Below are 21419 nucleotides of genomic sequence, written 5' to 3'. Positions count from 1 at the left end.
GTAGGGTATTACCTCCATAGAGAGGGCCCGGACCTGGGTAAACATTGTGTCCTCCGCCTCCTGTTACCATCGACCTTAGACGCGCAGTTCGGGGCCCCCTACCCGAGATCCGCCAGTTTTGACAACGACAGCATGGTTCGCAAGTATCAAGTGATTCATAATCAAGTGATTCCAAAAGTCCATCAGCATGGAGTTTCTTCATGCGCTTTACAGCAATATGACCTAAACGGTAGTGCCACAAATAAGTTGCAGTATCATTATTGAACTTATATCTTTTGGCTTCAATACTATGAAGATGTGTATCACTACTATCAAGATTCAATAAAAATAGACCACTCATCAAGGGTGCATGACCATAAAAGATATTACTCATATAAATAGAACAACCATTATTCTCTGATTTAAATGAGTAAATATCTCGCATCAAAACAGGAACCAGATATAATGTTCATGCTCAACGCTGGCACCAAATAACAATTACTCAGGTCTAAAACTAATCCCGAAGGTAGATGTAGAGGTAGCGTGCCGACCGCGATCACATCGACTTTGGAACCATTTCCCACGCGCATCGTCACCTCATCCTTAGCCAATCTTCACTTAATCCGTAGCCCCTATTTCGAGTTGCAAATGTGAGCAACAGAACCAGTACCGAATACCCAGGCGCTACTGCGAGCATTAGTTAAGTACACATCAATAACATGTATATCAAATATACCTTTCACTTTGCCATCCTTCTTATCCACCAAATACTTGGGGCAGTTCTGCTTCCAGTGACCAGTCCCTTTGCAGTAGAAGCACTCAGTCTCAGGCTTAGGTCCAGACTTGGGCTTCTTCACTTGAGCAGCAACTTGCTTGTCGTTCTTCTTGAAGTTCCCCTTCTTCCCTTTGCTCTTCTTCTTGAAACTGGTGGTCTTGTTGACCATCAACACTTGATGCTCCTTCTTGATTTCTACCTCCGCAGCTTTTAGCATCGCGAAGAGGTAGGGAATTTTCTAATCCATCCCTTGCATATTATAGTTCATCACGAAGCTTTTGTAGCTTGGTGGCACTGATTGAAGAACTCTCTCAACGACACTATCATCAGGAAGATTAACTCCCAGTTGAGTCAAGTGGTTGTGCTACCCAGACATTCTGAGTATATGTTCACTGACCGAACTATTCTCCTCCATCTTGCAGCTATAGAACTTATTGGAGACTTCATATCTCTCAATCCGGGCATTTGCTTGAAATATTAACTTCAACTCCTGGAACATCTCATATGCTCCATGACGTTCAAAACGTCGTTGAAGTCCCGGTTCTAAGCCGTAAAGCATGGCACACTGAACTATCGAGTAGTCATCAGCTTTGCTCTGCCAGACGTTCTTAACATCATCAGTAGCATCTGCAGCAGGCCTAGCACCCAGTGGTGCTTTGCTACCTCTTGAGCACTGCGTTGGTTTTTCCCTTGAAGAGGAAAGGGTGATGCAGCAAAGTAGCGTAAGTATTTCCCTCAGTTTTTGACAACCAAGGTATCAATCCAGTAGGACACTACACGCAAGTCACCTCATACCTACACAAACAAATAAGAACCTTGCAACCAACACGATAAAGGGGTTGTCAATCCCTTCACGGCCACTTGCAAAAGTGAGATCTGATAGAGATAATAAGATAAATATTTTTGGTATTTTTTATGGTAAAGATTGAAAAGTAAATATTGCAAAATAAACGGCGCAAGAAATCGCTAGTTGATGGGAGATTAATATGATGGAAAATAGACCCGGGGGCCATAGGTTTCACTAGTGGCTTCTCTCAAGATAGCATAAGTATTACGGTGGGTGAACAAATTACTGTCGAGCAATTGATAGAAAAGTGCATAGTTATGAGAATATCTAGGCATGATCATGTATATAGGCATCACGTCCGCGACAAGTAGACCGAAACGATTCTGCATCTACTACTATTACTCCACACATCGACCGCTATCCAGCATGCATCTAGAGTATTAAGTTCATAAGAACAGAGTAACGCATTAGGCAAGATGACATGATGTAGAGGAATAAACTCAAGCAATATGATATAAACCCCATCTTTTTATCCTCGATGGCAACAATACAATAGGTGTCGTTTCCCCAGCTGTCACTGGGGTCAAGCAACGCAAGATTGAACCCAAAGCTAAGCACTTCTCCCATTGCAAGAAAGATTAATCTAGTAGGCCAAACCAAACTGATAATTCGAAGAGACTTGCAAAGATAACAAATCATACATAAAAGAATTTAGAGTAGATTCAAATATTGTTCATAGATAATCTTGATCATAAACCCACAATTCATCGGATCTCGACAAACACACCGCAAAAAGAGTTACATCGAATAGATCTCCAAGAAGATCGAGGAGAACTTTGTATTGAGATCCAAAAAGAGAGAACAAGCCATCTAGCTAATAACTATGGACCCGAAGGTCTGTGGTAAACTACTCACACATCATCGGAGAGGCTATGGTGTTGATGTAGAAGCCCTCCGTGATCGATTCCCCCTCCAGCGGAGCGCCAGAAAAGGCCCCAAGATGGGATCTCATAGGTACAGAAGGTTGCAGCGGTGGAAATAGGGTTTCATGGTGCTCTCGGATGTTTTCGGGGTATATGAGTATATATAGGAGGAAGAAGTAGGTCGGTGGAGCTGTGAGGGGCCCACGAGGGTGGGGGCGCGCCCAGGGGGGCAGGCGCGCCTCCCTGCCTTGTGGCCTCCTTGCTTCTTTCTTGACGTCCACTCTAAGTCCCCGGGATCACGTTTGTTCCAAAAATAACTCTCCCGAAGGTTTCGTTCCGTTTGGATTCCGTTTGATATTCCTTTTCTGCGAAATACTAAAATAGGCACAAAAAAACAGCAATTTGCAATGGACCTTCGGTTAGTATGTTAGTCCCAAAAATAATATAAAAGTGCTTAGTAAAAGCCTATTAAACATCCAAAACAGATAATATAATAGCATGGAACAATAAAAAATTATAGATACGTTGGAGACGTATCAAGCATCCCCAAGCTTAATTCCTGCTTGTCCTCGAGTAGGTAAATGAAAAAACAGAATTTTTGATGTGGAATGCTACCTAGCATATTTTTCAACGTAATTTTCTTTATTGTGGCATGAATATTCAGATCCGAAAGATTCAAGATAAAATTTTAATATTGACATAAAAATAATAATACTTCAAGCATACTAACTAAGCAATTATGTCTTCTCAAAATAACATGGCCAAAGAAAGTTCATCCCTACAAAATCATATAGTTTGGCTATGTTCCATCTTCGTCACACAAAATATTAAAATCATGCACAACCCTAGTTTCAGCCAAGCAATTGTTTCATACTTTAGAATTTTCAAACTTTTTCAACTTTCACGCAATATATGAGCGTGAGCCATGGACATAGCACTATGGGTGGAATTGAATATGATGATGGGGATTGTGTGAAGAAGACAAAAAAGGAGAAAGTCTCACATTGACGCGGCTAATTAACGGGCTAGGGAGATGCCCATCAATTGATGTCAATGCGAGGAGTAGGGATTGCCATGCAACGGATGCACTAGAGCTATAAATGTATGAAAGCTCAACAAAAGAAACTAATTGGGTGTGCATCCAACTTGCTTGCTCATGAAGACCTAGGGCATCTAAGGAATCCCATTGTTGGAATATACAAGCCAAGTTCTATAATGAAAAATTCCCACTAGTATATGAAAGTGACAAAACAAGAGACTCTCTATCATAAAGATCATGATGCTACTTTGAAGCACAAGTATGAAAAAAAAGGATAGTAGCATTGTCCCTTTTTATTTATTTTCTCTTTTTTTGGGCCTCTTTTTTTGGCCTTTCTCTTTCTTTTTTTGGGACAATGCTCTATTATGATGATCATCACACTTCTATTTATTTACAACTCAATGATTACAACTCGATACTACAACAAAATATGACTCTATATGAATGCCTCCGGCGGTGTACCGGGATGGGCAATGAATCAAGAGTGACATGTATGATAAATTATGCATGGTGGCTTTGCCACAAATACGATGTCAACTACATGATCATGCAAGGCAATATGACAATGATGAAGCGTGTCATAATAAATGAAACGGTGGAAAGTTGCATGGCAATATATCTCGGAATGGCTATGGAAATGCCATAATAGGTAGGTATGGTGGCTGTTTTGAGGAAGATATAAGGAGGTTTATGTGTGATAGAGCGTATCATATCATGGGGTTTGGATGCACCGGCAAAGTTTGCACCAACTCTCAAGGTGAAAAAGGGCAATGCACAGTACCGAAGAGGCTAGCAATGATGGAAGGGTAAGAGTGTGTATAATCCATGGACTCAACATTAGTCATAAAGGACTCACATACTTATTGCAAAAATCTACAAGTCATCAAAACCAAGCACTACACGCATGCTCCTAGGGGAAGGGTTGGTAGGAGTTAACCATCGCGTGATCCCGACCTCCACACAAAGGATGACAATCAAAGAACACCTCATGTTTCAAATTGGTTACACAACAGTTACCATACATGCATGCTACGGGACTTGCGAACTTCAACACAAGTATTTCTCAAATTCACAATTACTCAACAAGCACAACTTTAATATCACCATCTTCATATCTCAGAACAATCATCAAGTATCAAACTTCTCATGGTATTCAATGCACTCTATATGAAAGTTTTTATTATACCCATCTTGGATGCCTATCATATTAGGACTAATTTTATAGCCAAAGCAAATTAACATGCTGTTCTAAAGGACTCTCAAAATAATTTAAGTGAAGCAAGAGAGATCAATAATTTCTATAAAATAAAACCACCACCGTGCTCTAAAAGGATATAAGTGAAGCACTAGAGCAAAATTATCCAGCTCAAAAGATATAAGTGAAGCACATAGAGTATTCTAATAAATTCCGATTCATGTGTGTCTCTCCCAAAAGGTGTGTACAGAAAGGTTGATTGTGGTAAACTAAAAAGCAAAGACTCAAATCATACAAGACGCTCCAAGCAAAACGCATATCATGTGGTGAATAAAAATATAGCATCAAGTAAAGTTACCGATGGACGAAGACGAAAGAGGGGATGCCTTCCGGGGAATCCCCAAGCTTAGGCTTTTGGTTGTCCTTGAATTTTTCCTTGGGGTGCCTTGGGCATCCCCAAGTTTAGGCTCTTGCCACTCCTTATTCCATAATCCCTCAAATTTTTACCCAAAACTTGAAAACTTCACAACACAAAACTCAACAGAAAATCTCATGAGCTCCGTTAGTGAAATAAAACAAACCACCACCTTAAGGTACTGTAATGAACTCATTATTTATTTATATTGGTGTTAAATCTAATGTATTCCAACTTCTCTATGGTTCATAACCTCCGATACTAGCCATAGATTCGTCAAAATAAGCAAACAACACACGAAAAACAGAATCTGTCAAAAAGAGAACAGTCTGTCGTAATCTGTATTGAACGTAAACTTCTGTAACTCAGAAAAATCTACCAAAATAGGACGACCTAAATAATTTGTTTATTGATCTACTGCAATTGGAATCAGTATTTTATCACGTTCTGGTGAGTTTTAACAATTGTTTCCGTGAGCAGAAAGTTTCTGACTTTTTCAGCAAGAACAAATAACTATCATCCAAGAAGATCCTATATGTTTTACTTGGCACAAACACTAATTAAAACATAAAACCACATCTAACCAGAGGCTAGATCAATTATTTATTACTAAACTGAAACAAAAATCAAGGAACAAAAATAAAATTGGGTTGCCTCCCAACAAGCGCTATCGTTTAACGCCCCTAGCTAGGCATAAAGGCAAGGATAGATCTAGATATTATCATCTTTGGTATGCAATCCATAAGTGGCTCTCATAATAAATTCATAAGGTAATTTAATTTTCTTTCTAGGAAAGTGTTCCATGCCTTTCCTTAATGGAAATTGGAATCTAATATTTCCTTCTTTCATATCAAAAATTGCACCAATCGTTCTAAGGAAAGGTCTACCAAGAATAATAGGGCATGTAGGATTGCAATCTATATCATGAACAATAAAATCTACGGGCACATAATTCCTATTTGCAACAATAAGAACATCATTAATCCTTCTCTTAATGGTGGAATACGCAAGATGCAAATTTAAAGAACAATCATCAAATTCACGGAAACCTACACATCACACAAAGTTTTTGGAATCGTGGAAACACTAGCACCCAAATCACACAAAGCATAGCATTCATGATCTTTAATTTTAATCTTAATAGTAGGTTCCCATTCATCCTAAAGTTTTCTAGGGATAGAAACTTCTAATTCAAGCTTTTCCTCATAAGATTGCATTAAAGCATCAACGATATGTTTAGTAAAAGCTTTATTTTGACTATAAGCATGAGGAGAATTTAGCACGGATTGCAACAAGGAAATACAATCTATTAAAGAACAATTATCATAATTAAATTCCTTGAAATCCAAAATAGTGGGTTCATCTCTATGTAAAGTTTTGACCTCTTCAATCCCACTTTTACCAATTTTTGCATCAAGATCTAAAAACTCTGAATTATTGGGACGCCTTCTAACTAAAGTTGACTCATCTCCAGTCCCATCATTATCAAGATTCATATTGCCAAACAAAGATTTAATAGGAGACACATAAATCACTTTTATATCTTCATCCTTATTATCATGAAAACTAGAAGAACACACTTTCACAAAGCAATCTTTTTTAGCACGCATCCTAGCGGTTCTTTCTTTGCACTCATCAATGAAAATTCTCATAGCTTTGAGAGACTCACTGATATCATGCTTAGGTGGAATAGATCTAAGTTTCAAAGAATCAACATCAAGGGAAATTCTATCCACGTTCCTAGCCAACTCATCAATCTTAGGCAATTTTTCTTCAAGCAAAGCATTGAAATTCTTTTGCGAAATCATAAATTCTTTAACACTAGTCTCAAAATCAGAGGGCATCTTATTAAAATTTCCATAAGAGTTGTTGTAGTAATTACCATAATTATTAGAGGAATTACTAGGAAACGGCCTAGGATTAAAGTTTCCTCTATACGCGTTGTTACCAAAATTGTTCCAACAACAAAATTCACATCCATAGATTCATTATTATTCTCAATCAAAGTGGACAAAGGCATATCATTAGGATCAGAAGAAACACTCTTATTAGCAAACAATTTCATAAGTTCATCCATCTTTCCACTTAAAACATTAATCTCTTCTATTGCATGAACCTTTTTACTAGTAGATCTTTCGGTGTGCCATTGAGAATAATTAACCATAATATTATCTAGGAGTTTAGTAGCTTCTCCTAAAGTGATTTCCATAAAAGTGCCTCCCGCGGCAGAATCTAAAAGATTTCTAGAAGCAAAATTCAATCCAGCATTTTTTTTGTATAATCATCCATAAATTCAAACCATGTGTAGGGAAATTACGTATCATTAATTTCATCCTCTTCCAAGCTTGTGCAACATGTTCATGATCAAGTTGCTTAAAATTCATAATATTGTTTCTAAGAGAGATGAGCTTAGCGGGAGGAAAATACTTAGAAATAAAAGCATCTTTGCACTTATTCCATGAATCAATACTATTTTTGGGCAAAGACGAAAACCAAGTTTTAGCACGATCTCTAAGTGAAAACGGAAATAGCTTCAATTTAACAATATCATTATCCACGTCTTTCTTCTTTTGCTTATCACACAAATCAACAAAGTTGTTTAGATGTGTAGCGGCATCTTCACTAGGAAGGCCAGAGAATTGATCTTACATGACAAGATTCAGCAAGGCAGCATTAATTTCACATGATTCAGCATCGGTAATAGGAGCAATCGGAGTGCTAAGGAAATCACTATTGTTGGTATTGGAAAAGTCACACAATCTAGTATTATCTTGAGCCATCGTGACAAACAATCCAACACACAAGCACACAAGGAGCAAGCGAAAAAGAGGCCAACGGAAAGAGAGGGCGAATAAAACGGCAAGGGTGAAGTGGGGGAGAGGAAAACGAGAGGCAAATGGAAAATAATGTAATGCAAGGGATAAGAGTTTGTGATGGGTACTTGGTATGTCTTGACTTGACTTGACTTGGCGTAGATCTCCCCGGCAACGGCGCCAGAAATCCTTCTTGCTACCTCTTGAGCACTGCGTTGGTTTTTTCCTTGAAGAGGAAAGGGTGATGCAACAAAGTAGCGTAAGTATTTCCCTCAGTTTTTGAAAACCAAGGTATCAATCCAGTAGGAGACTACACGCAAGTCGCCTCGTACCTACACAAACAAATAAGAACCTTGCAACCAACGCGATAAAGGGGTTGTCAATCCCTTCACGGCCACTTGCAAAAGTGAGATCTGATAGAGATAATAAGATAAATATTTTTGGTATTTTTTATGGTAAAGATTGAAAAGTAAAGATTGCAAAATAAACGGCGCCAGAAATCACTAGTTATTGGGAGATTAATATGATGGAAAATAGACCCGGGGGCCATAGGTTTCACTAGTGGCTTCTCTCAAGATAGCATAAGTATTACGGTGGGTGAACAAATTACTATCGAGCAATTGATAGAAAAGTGCATAGTTATGAGAATATCTAGGCATGATCATGTATATGGGCATCACGTCCGCGACAAGTAGACCGAAACGATTCCGCATCTACTACTATTACTCCACACATCGACCGCTATCCAGCATGCATCTAGAGTATTAAGTTCATAAGAACAGAATAATGCATTAGGCAAGATGACATGATGTAGAGGGATAAACTGAAGCAATATGATATAAACCCCATCTTTTTATCCTCGATGGCAACAATACAATAGGTGTCGTTTCCCCTGCTGTCACTGGGATCGAGCAACGCAAGATTGAACCCAAAGCTAAGCACTTCTTCCATTGCAAGAAAGATCAATCTAGTAGGCCAAACCAAACTGATAATTCGAAGAGACTTGCAAAGATAACAAATCATACATAAAAGAATTCAGAGTAGATTCAAATATTGTTCATAGATAATCTTGATCATAAACCCACAATTCATCGGATCTCGACAAACACACCGCAAAAAGAGTTACATCGAATAGTCTCCAAGAAGATCGAGGAGAACTTTGTATTGAGATCCAAAAAGAGAGAAGAAGCCATATAGCTAATAACTGTGGAAACGAAGGTCTGTGGTAAACTACTCACACATCATCGGAGAGGCTATGGTGTTGATGTAGAAGCCCTCCGTGATCGATTCCCCCTCCGGCGGAGCGCCGGAAAAGGCCCCAAGATAGGATCTCACGGGTACAGAAGGTTGCGGCGGTGGAAATAGGGTTTCGTGGTGCTCTCGCATGTTTTTGGGGTATATGAGTATATATAGGAGGAAGAAGTAGGTCGGTGGAGCTGCGAGGGGCCCACGAGGGTGGGGGCGCGCCCAGGGGGGGCAGGCGCGCCTCCCTATCTCGTGGCCTCCTCGCTTCTTTCTTGACGTCCACTCCAAGTCCCCTGGATCACGTTTGTTCCAAAAATAACTCTCCCGAAGGTTTCATTCCGTTTGATATTCCTTTTCTGCAAAACACTGAAATAGGCAAAAAAAACAACAATTTGCACTGGGCCTTCGGTTAGTAGGTTACTCCCAAAAATAATATAAAAGTGCTTAGTAAAAGCCCATTAAACATCCAAAACAGATAATATAATAGCATGGAACAATCAAAAATTATAGATACGTTGGAGACTTATCATGCTTCCAGGACGTAATTCTTCTGTGCAGCAATGAGGATAATCCTCAAGTTACGGACCCAGTCCGTGTAGTTGCTAGCATCATCTTTCAACTTAGCGTTCTCTAGGAACGCATTAAAGTTGAATGGAACAGTAGCACGGGCCATTTATCTACAACAACATAGACATGCAAAATATTATCAGGTACTAAGTTCATGATAAATTAAAGTTCAATTAATCATATTACTTAAGAACTCCCACTTAGATAGACATCCCTCTAATCATCTAAGTGATCACGTGATCCATATCAACTAAACCATGTCCGATCATCACGTGAGATGGAGTAGTTTTCAATGGTGAACATCACTATGTTGATCATATCTACTATATGATTCACGCTCGACCTTTCGGTCTCAGTGTTCCGAGGCCATATCTGCATATGCTAGGCTCGTCAAGTTTAACCTGAGTATTCTGCGTGTGCAAAACTGGCTTGCACCCATTGTATGTGAACGTAGAGCTTATCACACCCGATCATCACGTGGTGTCTCGACATGACGAACTGTCGCAACGGTGCATACTCAGGGAGAACACTTATACCTTGAAATTTAGTGAGAGATCATCTTATAATGCTACCGCCGAACTAAGCTAAATAAGACGCATAAAGGATAAACATCACATCCAAACAATATAAGTGATATGATATGGCCATCATCATCTTGTGCCTTTGATCTCCATCTCAAAAGCACCGTCATGATCACCATCGTCACCGGCTTGACACCTTGATCTCCATCGTAGCATCGTTCTCGTCTTGCCAACTATTGCTTCTACGACTATTGCTACCGCTTAGTGATAAAGTAAAGCAATTACATGGCAATTGCATTTCATACAATAAAGCAACAACCATAAGGCTCCTGCCGGTTGCCGATAACCGTTACAAAACATGATCATCTCATACAACAATATATATATAGTCACTTCTTGACCATATCACATCACTGCATGCCCTGCAAAAACAAGTTAGACGTCCTCTACTTTGTTGTTGCAAATTTTACATGCCTGCTACGGGCTTAGCAAGAACCGTTCTTACCTACGCATCAAAAACCACAACGAATTTTTGTCAAGTGTGCTGTTTTAACCTTCAACAAGGACCGGGCGCAGTCACACTCGATTCAACTAAAGTTGGAGAAACAGACACCCACTAGACACCTGTGTGCGAAGCACGTTGGTAGAACCAGTCTCGCGTAAGCGTACGCGTAATGTCGGTCTGAGCTGCTTCATCCAACAATACCGCCGAATCAAAGTATGACATGCTGGTAAGCAACATGACTATTATCGTCCACAACTCTTTGTGTTCTACTCGTGCATATAACATCTACGCATAGACCTGGCTCGGATGCCACTGTTGGGGAACGTAGTAATTTCAAAAAAAATCCTACGATCACGCAAGATCTATCTATGTGATGCATAGCAATGAGAGGGGAGAGTGTTATCTACGTTGCCCTCATAGACCGAAAGCGGAAGCGTTATATCAACGCGGTTGATGTAGTCGTACGTCTTCACGATCTGACCGATCTCAGCACCGAACGTACGGCACCTCCGTGTTCAGCACACGTTCAGCTCGATGACGTCCCTCGTACTCTTGATCCAGTTGAGGCCGAGGGAGAGTTACGTCAGCACGATGGCGTGGCGACGGTGATGATGAAGTTACCGGCGTAGGGCTTCGCCTAAGCACTACGATGATATGACCAAGGTGGAAAACGGTGGAGGGGGGCACCGCACACGGCTAAGACAACTGTCAACTTGTGTGTCTATGGGGTGCCCCCCTCCCCCGTATATAAAGGAGTGGAGGAGGGGGAGGGCCGGCCTCCTATGGCGCGCCCAAGGGGGGGAGTCCTACTCCCAGTAGGAGTAGGTTTCCCCCCTGCCCTAGTTGGAGTAGGAAAAGAAGGAAGAGGGAGAGGGAGAGAAGGAAAGGGGGGCCGACCCCCTTCCCAATTCGGATTAGGCTTGGGGGGTGCGCCCCCACATTGGCCGCCTCCTCCTCTCTTCTACCATGGCCCACTAAGGCCTATTAACTCCCGGGGGGGTTCCGGTAACCCCCTCGTACTCCGGAAAAATGCCCGAACCACTCGGAACCTTTTCGGTGTCCAAACATAGCCTTCCAATATATCAATCTTTATGTCTCGACCATTTCGAGACTCCTCGTCATGTCCGTGATCATATCCGGGACTCCGAACAACCTTCGGTACATCAAAACACATAAACTCATAATACCGATCGTCATCGAACGTTAAGCGTGCGGACCCTACGGGTTCGAGAACAATGTAGACATGACCGAGACTCATCTCTGGTCAATAACCAATAGCGGAACCTGGATGCTCATATTGTTTCCTACACATTCTATGAAGATCTTTATCGGTCAAACCGCATAACAACATACGTTGTTCCCTTTGTCGTCGGTATGTTAATTGCCCGAGATTCGATCGTCGGTATCTCAATACCTAGTTCAATCTCGTTACCGGCAAGTCTCTTTACTCGTTCCATAATGCATCATCCCATGACTAACTCATTAGTCACATTGCTTGCCAGGCTTATAGTGATGTTTATTACCGAGAGGGCCCGGAGATACTTCTCCGAAATACGGAGTGACAAAACCTAATCTCGATCTATGCCAACCCAAAAAACACCATCGGAGACACCTGTAGAGCATCTTTATAATCACCCAGTTACGATGTGACGTTTGATAGCACACTAAGTGTTCCACTGGTATTCGGGAGTTGCATAATCTCATAGTCATAGGAACATGTATAAGTTATGAAGAAAGCAATAGCAACAAACTAAACGATCATAGTGCTAAGCTAACAGATGGGTCATGTCAATCACATCATTCTCTAATGATGTGATCCCGTTCATCAAATGACAACTCATGTCAATGGCTAGGAAACTTAACCATCTTTGATCAACGAGCTAGTCAAGTAGAGGCATACTAGTGACACTCTGTGTGTCTATGTATTCACACATGTACTAAGTTTCCGGTTAATACAATTCTAGCATGAATAATAAACATTTATCAAGATATAAGGAAATATAAATAACAACTTTATTATTGCCTCTAGGGCATATTTCCTTCACGTAAAACCCTCCTTCCTGCTTGATTGTCTTTGATGAGTATAGGGGTTACAAGAGTTGATCTACCTCGAGATCGTAATGGCTAAACCCTAGATGTCTAGCCTGTATGAATTCTGATAGCCTCTACCGACTAAACCCTCCAGTTTATATAGACACCGTAAGGGCTTAGGGTTGTACAGAGTTGGTTTGTAGAAGAAGGAAATTATACATCCAGACGCCAATCTTGCCATCCACGCATATGAGAGTCCCATCCGGACACGGGGAAAGGTCTTCTACCTTCTATCTTCACGGCCCATCAGTCCGGCCCATATCACATAGCCCGGACACCCGAGGACCCCTTAATCTAGGACTCCCTCAGTAGCCCATGAACCAGTCTTAATGATGATATGTTTGGTGCACAGATTGTCTTCGGCATTGCAAGACGGGTTCCTCCTCCCGAATACTTCAAAGCAATCTTCTGAATAAAAGAACTGTATCTGGCTTTGCATGACAGTCACAACCCTCAACCACGAAGGCAAAATATTCAACCAAAATAATGTATGTCAACTGACAACTTTTTCGGCGAAACGCCACGTCTAGCCTCTTTAACATTTCGAACCATTTTTTCCCTCCCGCTTCACGTTTCGAGGCGCGGCCTCTATTGACACATCTTGTCAAAACAGAGATCATGTCCTCTTATTGCGGGATCCTCATCAATACGGGTTTGGGTAATCCAACAGTGTCATTCACACGACCCCTTGGGAACAGGCAAGTTTTAAGGCTTGAGGGGGGCGCTTGATATTCAATGCCTATATAAGTGGATAAAGATCCTTCTTTTCTCCACACGCCTTCTTCCCTCTCCCACTTTCCCATCTTCAAGCTCCAGCGCCCAAGCTTCAATCTTTCCCACCGCCACCAACCTCTCCAGCCATGTCCAGATCTGGCTCGAAGGGCAAGTGGGAGGCCTCCTCCATCACGGAGAAGGATGTAAAGGATCTCCGGGAGGCGGGGTACCTATCTGCGAACATCGCGCACAGGCTCCCTGCCAAGGAGCAAGTCATCCCCACCCCGGAGCCCGGTGAAAGGATTGTGTTCATCCCTCATATCCTCTGCGGGATAAGGTTTCCCCTTCACCGTCTATGGCCTCATGTTCTATTACGGGCTAGATTTCCATGATCTAGCCCCAAATTATTTCCTCCACATCTCGGCGTTTATCGTCGTGTGCGAGGCGCTACTCCGCATCCCCCCACACTTTGGCCTATGGCTAAAAGTCTTCAATGTGAAGCCGAAGGTGGTCGACGGGCAGCATGCGGACTGCGGCCGCGCCATGGTGAGCAAACCCCCCAACACCACTTGGCCTAAAGGGGCCTTCGTGGAGACCGTCAAGGTGTGGCAGCAGGAGTGCTTCTACATCACCGAACCCTGCGGTGCCAGGTGGGTGGCCACTCTTGAGTTCAGATCCAGGCCTCCTATGCGGCTCGCGTCGTGGACAAATAAGGGTCTGGACTGGGGTGGACCGCGGAAGTGATGATGCTGCAAAAGTGCATCAATAATATGATAAGCAAGAACACCAGTCTCACTGACGTGATTCAGGTGATGCTCTTCCGTCGGATCCTCCCCTGCCAACTCCGGCCTCTCCATTTGTGGGAGCTCAATCCAGAAGGTCCCCGGACCATGCAGTGTTTCTTCAGCACAACGCACGAAGAGATCTGGAAGCTGTTCTTCAAGGCCCAGAAGACGTGGCCAAACAAGACCGAAGACATCGACCTTGACAGCGCGAATCTGGCCACTCCCGTAAGTGTTTTAATCGAACATAGACTTTGGTCCATAAATTCGTAGGCATAATGAGTTTTCTATCCCTCTCACAGGGCTGGATAGTGAAGGCGGAGCGGATCAAGTGTCCGACACCGCTGCCTGAAGATCCGGCCACACCCCAGCTCACGAAGATGCTGGTATCGGCGCCCTATCAGGCACCGTAGAAGATGGCCAAGAAGAAGAGCAAGGAGGCCAAGGGCGTCCTCCGCCGTAAGGGTACTTCGGACGCAGTGTACGGAGAGACCGAAGTCCCCTCCTCCCACGAGGGAGATGAAGACGAATATGAGGAGGAGGCGGAAAGTGATTCTCCCCTTAAGGGGAGGAAAAAGAAAAGGCAAGCCTCCACCGACCCGGAGGAGCGGGCGTCCAAGAGGGGGAAGATAACCCTCTCCGATGGTTCGGATTCAGAAGCCGAACACATCCCCAAGAGGTGCCCTAGGGCAAAGCCCCTGGCCACATCGTAAGCATCAAAGGATATTTTACAAATATCCGGTGATTTACATTTTTGATATAACATATTATGTTGTGTGTATTTCAGTCCTGCCCGCGACGTCCCCCAACCATCGCTATTCGAGGGGAACTCTCTGGCACCAGAGATGGTGGAGAGTGAGACGCCTCCGCGAGCCTCTCCGCCAACCACCACGGATAACACCGAGGTGTTGTCCCGAAGGGCCTCTCCGGGTCACGGAGAGGTGAGGGAGGTTGCCAATACGACACATGCAGGTGACGCCTCGGCTGCCAAGAACATGGGGGGTTCAACCCCCATGGAGACCGACGGCGGGGGCCCTGTCCAGTCCGACCCCCAGCCGAACACTATTCTGGAGACCCATATGGCTCCGGAATCGAGCGAGCAACCCCCTTCGAAAGAGGGGGGAACGTCGACTCCAACAGCGACCTCCACGAATCCGGAGGCGTCGAAAACTCTGGTGGAAGCACTACGACATGCTGCCATCATGGAGGAGCACCGCACCCTGATGGGTGAAGTGGTTGAGAAGGTTCAGTCTGCAAAGAGCGGGCTGGACGAAGCCTTCACCAGCCTGCTAACAGGCTTCGACGTATGCGACGTAATACTCTTAGACGCTTTTCATATGAAGGAAATATGCCTGTATATAGATAGTAGCCCCTGAGACTCGGTTCGATTTTGAAAAAGGCCGAACAGAGGATCGAGTAGCAATCGCAGGAGGTGACGTACTTGTCTATTGGATGACAGGCTTCCCTGTTGGCGGCGACCGCCCAGGAGGCTAAAGTTTCCGAACTCAATCGGAAGCTGAAGCTGGCTGATGAGGGGATCGACCGTATTAACAAGCGGTCCGATGAGGTGCAAGGTATGTTTTAAAAGAACTCTCATATGCCTGAAGTGATATGCAAATTCAGAGTTAAGCTCATGCACTGCTATGATTGCAGGTAGCGCGCCCGAGGTCGAGATCCTCAAGAGCGCCCTTACCTAAGCCCAGGAGCAGGCGAAGGCGAGCAAAGCGGCCGCTAATAAAGCGGCCGCTAATAAAGCGGCTGCGGATTTAAAGACCGAACAGGTCGCTCACCGCCAGCACGAGGAGAGGGTGGCCGAGGTAGAGCAAGAGCGAAAGGATGCCATCGGCAAGTGCGAGGCCTTGGAGGAGAAAAGTGCGGCCCAAGCGGTCGATCTCGCCAAGGCCCTCCAAGAGGCCAAGGAGGCGCGGACCGAGTCACGGGCGGCTCGTGAGGAGATCCGATAGGCCGAACAGATAGCTGTTGGTAAGCCCTTTCTTTTGTAGAGTATATTTGGCGATCAAAGATATGTCTTGCTCACTCGGCTGTGGAGTTCTCCAAACGCCTTTGCAGATCTTCCAAAGAGTGCTGTCGATGCCACGCAATACTTCCGGGCCTAGGAGGGGCACACGACGGAGAAGCTCTTCTGGTCACAGTTCCTGGCGCCGGAGCGTCCGGCGCTATTGAACAACCAGATCATGCAACTGGTGGAGCTGCATAGGATGTCCGGTTTGGCCATGAAGGACGTCATAGTCCGGCTTTGGCCAACCGAACCCATTCCGAGCAGCTACTTCGGCTTGGTGAAGCGACTCGCCGATGCACTGCCCCGAGTTGAAGCTGTAAAGCACTCGGCATGCATAGAGGGTGCGCGGCTGGCCTTTGCCCATGTCAAGATGCACAGGGTGAAGATGAAGGCCACCGTCATGGTGACCGAGGGTCCACCCGAAGGCAAGGACCACCGCAAGCCAGAGCAGTATTTTGACGACGTCCTGGAGGGTGCCCGAATAGTAGAGGGCCGGTGCTCAAAGGATATCATGTTTGAGTAAATGTAATATATTTATCCAGACTTTGCGTTATAAACCAGGGCCTGTAGTATATGTATGCTTTTATTTGAAATTACTTTCCTCCTGTGTGGCTGTTTTTTAATTCTGAGAGTTTGTCAGTTGTCGGATTCAGCCCCCACGTAGATGCTACGGGGGTGTTCCGAATAGCACACGATCACACTTGACCAACGTCTTGGTCCGCAAAGGGGGTGTCTGTGCAACGAACCAGGCAATCAGACTATGCGGCTTTATCACTTTCACTTAGCCATAGGAGTTTGACAGTGGGACTAAGTACTAGTCACTGGTGCGTATGTTGGAGATCGTTGCAGAAATTTAAAATTTTCTACGTATCACCAAGATCAATCTATGGAGTCTAGCAACGAGAGAGAGGGGAGTGCATCTACATACCCTTGTAGATCGCGCACGGAAGCGTTCAAGAGAACGGGGTTGATGGAGTCGTACTCGTCGTGATCCAAATCACCGATGATCCTAGCGCCGAACGGACGGCACCTCCGCGTTCAGCACACGTACGGAGCGGGGACGTCTCCTCCTTCTTGATCCAGCAAGGGGGAAGGAGAAGTTGATGGAGATCCAGCAGCACGACGGCGTGGTGGTGGAAGTAGCGGGATCCCGGCAGGGCTTCGCCAAGCGCAAGCGGGGAGGAAGAGGTGTCACGGGAGGGAGGGAGGGGCCAGGGCTTGGGGTGCTGCTCCCATGTGCCTCCCCACTATATATAGGGGTGGAGGGGCTGGTTTCTTGCCCTCCAAGTCCATTGGGGCGTTGGCAAAGGTGGGGGAAAGAAATCCCATCATTTCCCTTCCCGACCGATTGTTATCCCCCTTTTTTAGGGATCTTGATCTTATCCCTTCGGGATATGATCTTATTCCTTCTAAGGTGGGATCTTGGTGCGCCTTGACCAGGGGTGTGGGGCCTTGTCCCCACTACCCACGTTCATGTGGGTCCCCCCATGCAGGTGGGCCCCACTTCGGAACCTTCTAGAACCTTCCCGGTACAATACCAAAAAATCCCGAACATTTTCCGGTGGCCAAAATAGGACTTCCCATATATAAATCTTTACCTCCGGACCATTCCGGAACTCCTCGTGACATCCGGGATCTCATCCGGGACTCCGAACAACTTTCGGTTAACCGCATACTCATATCTCTACAACTCTAGCGTCACCGAACCTTAAGTGTGTAGACCCTACGGGTTCGGGAGACATGCAGACATGACCGAGACGACTCTCCGGTCAATAACCAACAACGGGATCTGGATACCCATGTTGGCTCCCACATGTTCCATGATGATCTCATCGGATGAACCACGATGTCGAGGATTCAATCAATCCCGTATACAATTCCCTTTGTCAATCGGTACGTTACTTGCCCGAGATTCGATCGTCGGTATCCCAATACCTTGTTCAATCTCGTTACCGGCAAGTCACTTTACTCGTACCGTAATGCATGATCCCGTGACCAAACACTTGGTCACATTGAGCTCATTATGATGATGCATTACCGAGTGGGCCCAGAGATACCTCTCCGTCATACGGAGTGACAAATCCCAGTCTCGATTCGTGCCAACCCAACAGACACTTTCGGAGATACCCGTAGTGCACCTTTATAGCCACCCAGTTATGTTGTGACATTGGGCACACCCAAAGCTCTCCTATGGTATCCGGGAGTTGCACAATCTCATGGTCTAAGGAAATGATACTTGACATTTGGAAAAGCTCTAGCAGACGAACTACACGATCTTGTGCTATGCTTAGGATTGGGTCTTGTCCATCACATCATTCTCCTAATGATGTGATCCCGTTATCAACGACATCCAATGTCCATGGTCAGGAAACCGTAACCATCTATTGATCGACGAGCTAGTCAACTAGAGGCTCACTAGGGACATGTTGTGGTCTATGTATTCACACATGTATTACGGCTTCCGGATAACACAATTATAGCATGAACAATAGACAATTATCAGGAACAAGGAAATATAATAATAACCATTTTATTATTGCCTCTAGGGCATATTTCCAACAGTCTCCCACTTGCACTAGAGTCAATAATCTAGTTCACATCGCCATGTGATTAACACTCATAGTCCACATCGCCATGTGACTACACCCAAAGAGTTTACTAGAGTCAATAATCTAGTTCACATCATCATGTGATTAAGACTCAATGAGTTCTAGGGTTTGATCATGTTCTGCTTGTGAGAGAGGTTTTAGTCAACGGGTCTGCAACATTCAGATCCGTGTGTACTTCGTAAATCTCTTTTTCATATTGTAGATGTTGCTACTATGCTCCACTTGGAGCTATTCCAAATGGTTGCTCCATTATACGTATCCGGTTTGCTACTCAGAGTCATCCGGCTTGGTGTTAAAGCTTGCATCGACGTAACCCTTTACGCCGAATTTTTCATCACCTCCACAATCGAGAAAACATTTCCTTATTCCCAAGGACAGTTTTGACCGCTGTCCAATGATCCACTCCTGGATCATTCTTATACCCCCTTGCCAGACACGTGGCAAGGCACATCGTGGTACACAGCATGGCATATCGTATAGAGCCTATGGCTAAGGCATAGGGGACGACCTTCGTCCTTTCTCTTTCTTCTGCCGTGGTCGAGCTTTAAGTCTTAACTTCACACCTTACAACTCAGGCAAGAACTCCTTCTTTGACAGATCCATCTTGAACTCCTTCAAGATCATGTCAAGGTATGTGTTCTCTGAAAGTCTTATCAGGCGTCTTCATCTATCTCTATAGATCTTGATACCCAATATGTAAGCAGTTTTACCAAGGTCTTCCTTTGAAAAACTCCATTCAAACAACCCCTTTTGTTTTCCAGAAATTCTACATCATTTCTGATCAACAATATGTCATCCACATATACTTATCAGAAATGTTGTAGTGCTCCCACTCACTTTCTTGTAAATACAAGTTTCTTGCAAACTTTGTATAAACCCAAAAACTTTGATCACCTCATCAAAGCGTATGTTCCAACTCCGAGATGCTTGCTCCAGTCCATAGAGGGATAGCTGGAGCTTGCATACCTTTTAGCATCCTTAGGATCGACAAAAACTTTCTGGTTGTATCACATACAGCCTGGTTGTATCACATACAACCTTTCCTCACGGAAACCGTCAAGGAAACTTTTGTTTTGACATCCATCTGCCAGATTTCGTAAATTAAAATTCAGCAACTGCTAACATAATTCTAACAGACTTTAGCATCGCTATGATTGAGAGAGTCTCATCACAGTCAACTCCTTGAACTTGTCGGAAACTTCTTTGAGACAAGTCGAGCTACATAAATTGTGACATTACCACCAGCGTCTGTCTTCTTCTTAAAGATCCATTTATTCTTAATGGCTTGCCGATCATTGGGCAAGTCCACCAAAGTCCATACTTTGTTCTCATACATGGATCCTATCTCGGATTTCATGGCTCCTAGCCATTTGTTGGAATCTGGGCCCACCATCGCTTCTCCATAGCTCATAGGTTCATCATTGTCCAACAACATGACCTTTAAGACAGGGTGACCACTCAGAAGTTGTATACACCCTTGTCGACCTACGAGGTTTGATAGTAACTTGATCTGAAGCTCCATGATCATCATCATTAGCTTTCTCTTCAACTGAGGCAAGTGCCACAGAAACATCTTTCTGTGCTGCGCTACTCTCTGATTGAAGTGAAGGTTCAACAACCTCATCAAGTTCTATCTTCCTCCCACTCAATTCTTTCAAGAGAAACTCTTTCTCGACAAAGGACCTGTTCATAGCGACAAACAATTTGCCCTCAGATCTGAGATAGAAGGTATACCCAATCGTCTTGTTTGGGTATTCTATGAAGACACAGTTTTCTGCTTTGGGTTCGAGCTTTTCTGGCCGAAGCCTATCGACATAAGCATCGTAGCCCCAAACCTTAAGAAACAACAACTTAGGTTTCTTGCCAAACCATAGTTCATATGGTGTCATCTCCACGGACTTAGATGGTGCCCTATTTAAAGTGAATGTAGCTGTCTCTAATGCATAACCCCAAAACGATAGCGGTAGATCGGTAAGAGATATCATAGATCGCACCATAACCAATAGGGTGCGACTACGACGCTCGGACACACCATTACGCTATGGTGTTCCAGGTGGCGTCAACTGTGAAACGATTCCACCTTGTCTTTAGTGATTGCCAAACTCACAACTCAGATACTTTTCCCTTGATCAGATCGCAGGAACTTGATCTTCTTGTTATGATGATTCTCAACTTCACTCTGAAATTGCTTGAACTTTTCAAACATTTCAGACTTATGCTTCATTAAGTAAATATACCCATATCTACTCAATTCATTGGTGAAGGTGAGAAAATAACAATATCCACCGCATGCGTCAACACTCATCGGATCGCACACAGAAGCATGTATGATTTGCAACAAGTCATTTGCCCATTCCATTGTTCCAGAAAACGGGGTTTTAGTCATCTTGCCAATGAGGCATGGCTTGCATGTGTCAAGTGATTCAAAATCAAGTGACT

The sequence above is a fragment of the Aegilops tauschii genome, chromosome 5 (assembly GCF_002575655.3).
Source record: "Aegilops tauschii subsp. strangulata cultivar AL8/78 chromosome 5, Aet v6.0, whole genome shotgun sequence".
Taxonomy (NCBI): domain Eukaryota; kingdom Viridiplantae; phylum Streptophyta; class Magnoliopsida; order Poales; family Poaceae; genus Aegilops; species Aegilops tauschii.
This window is presented reverse-complemented; position numbering follows the sequence as displayed.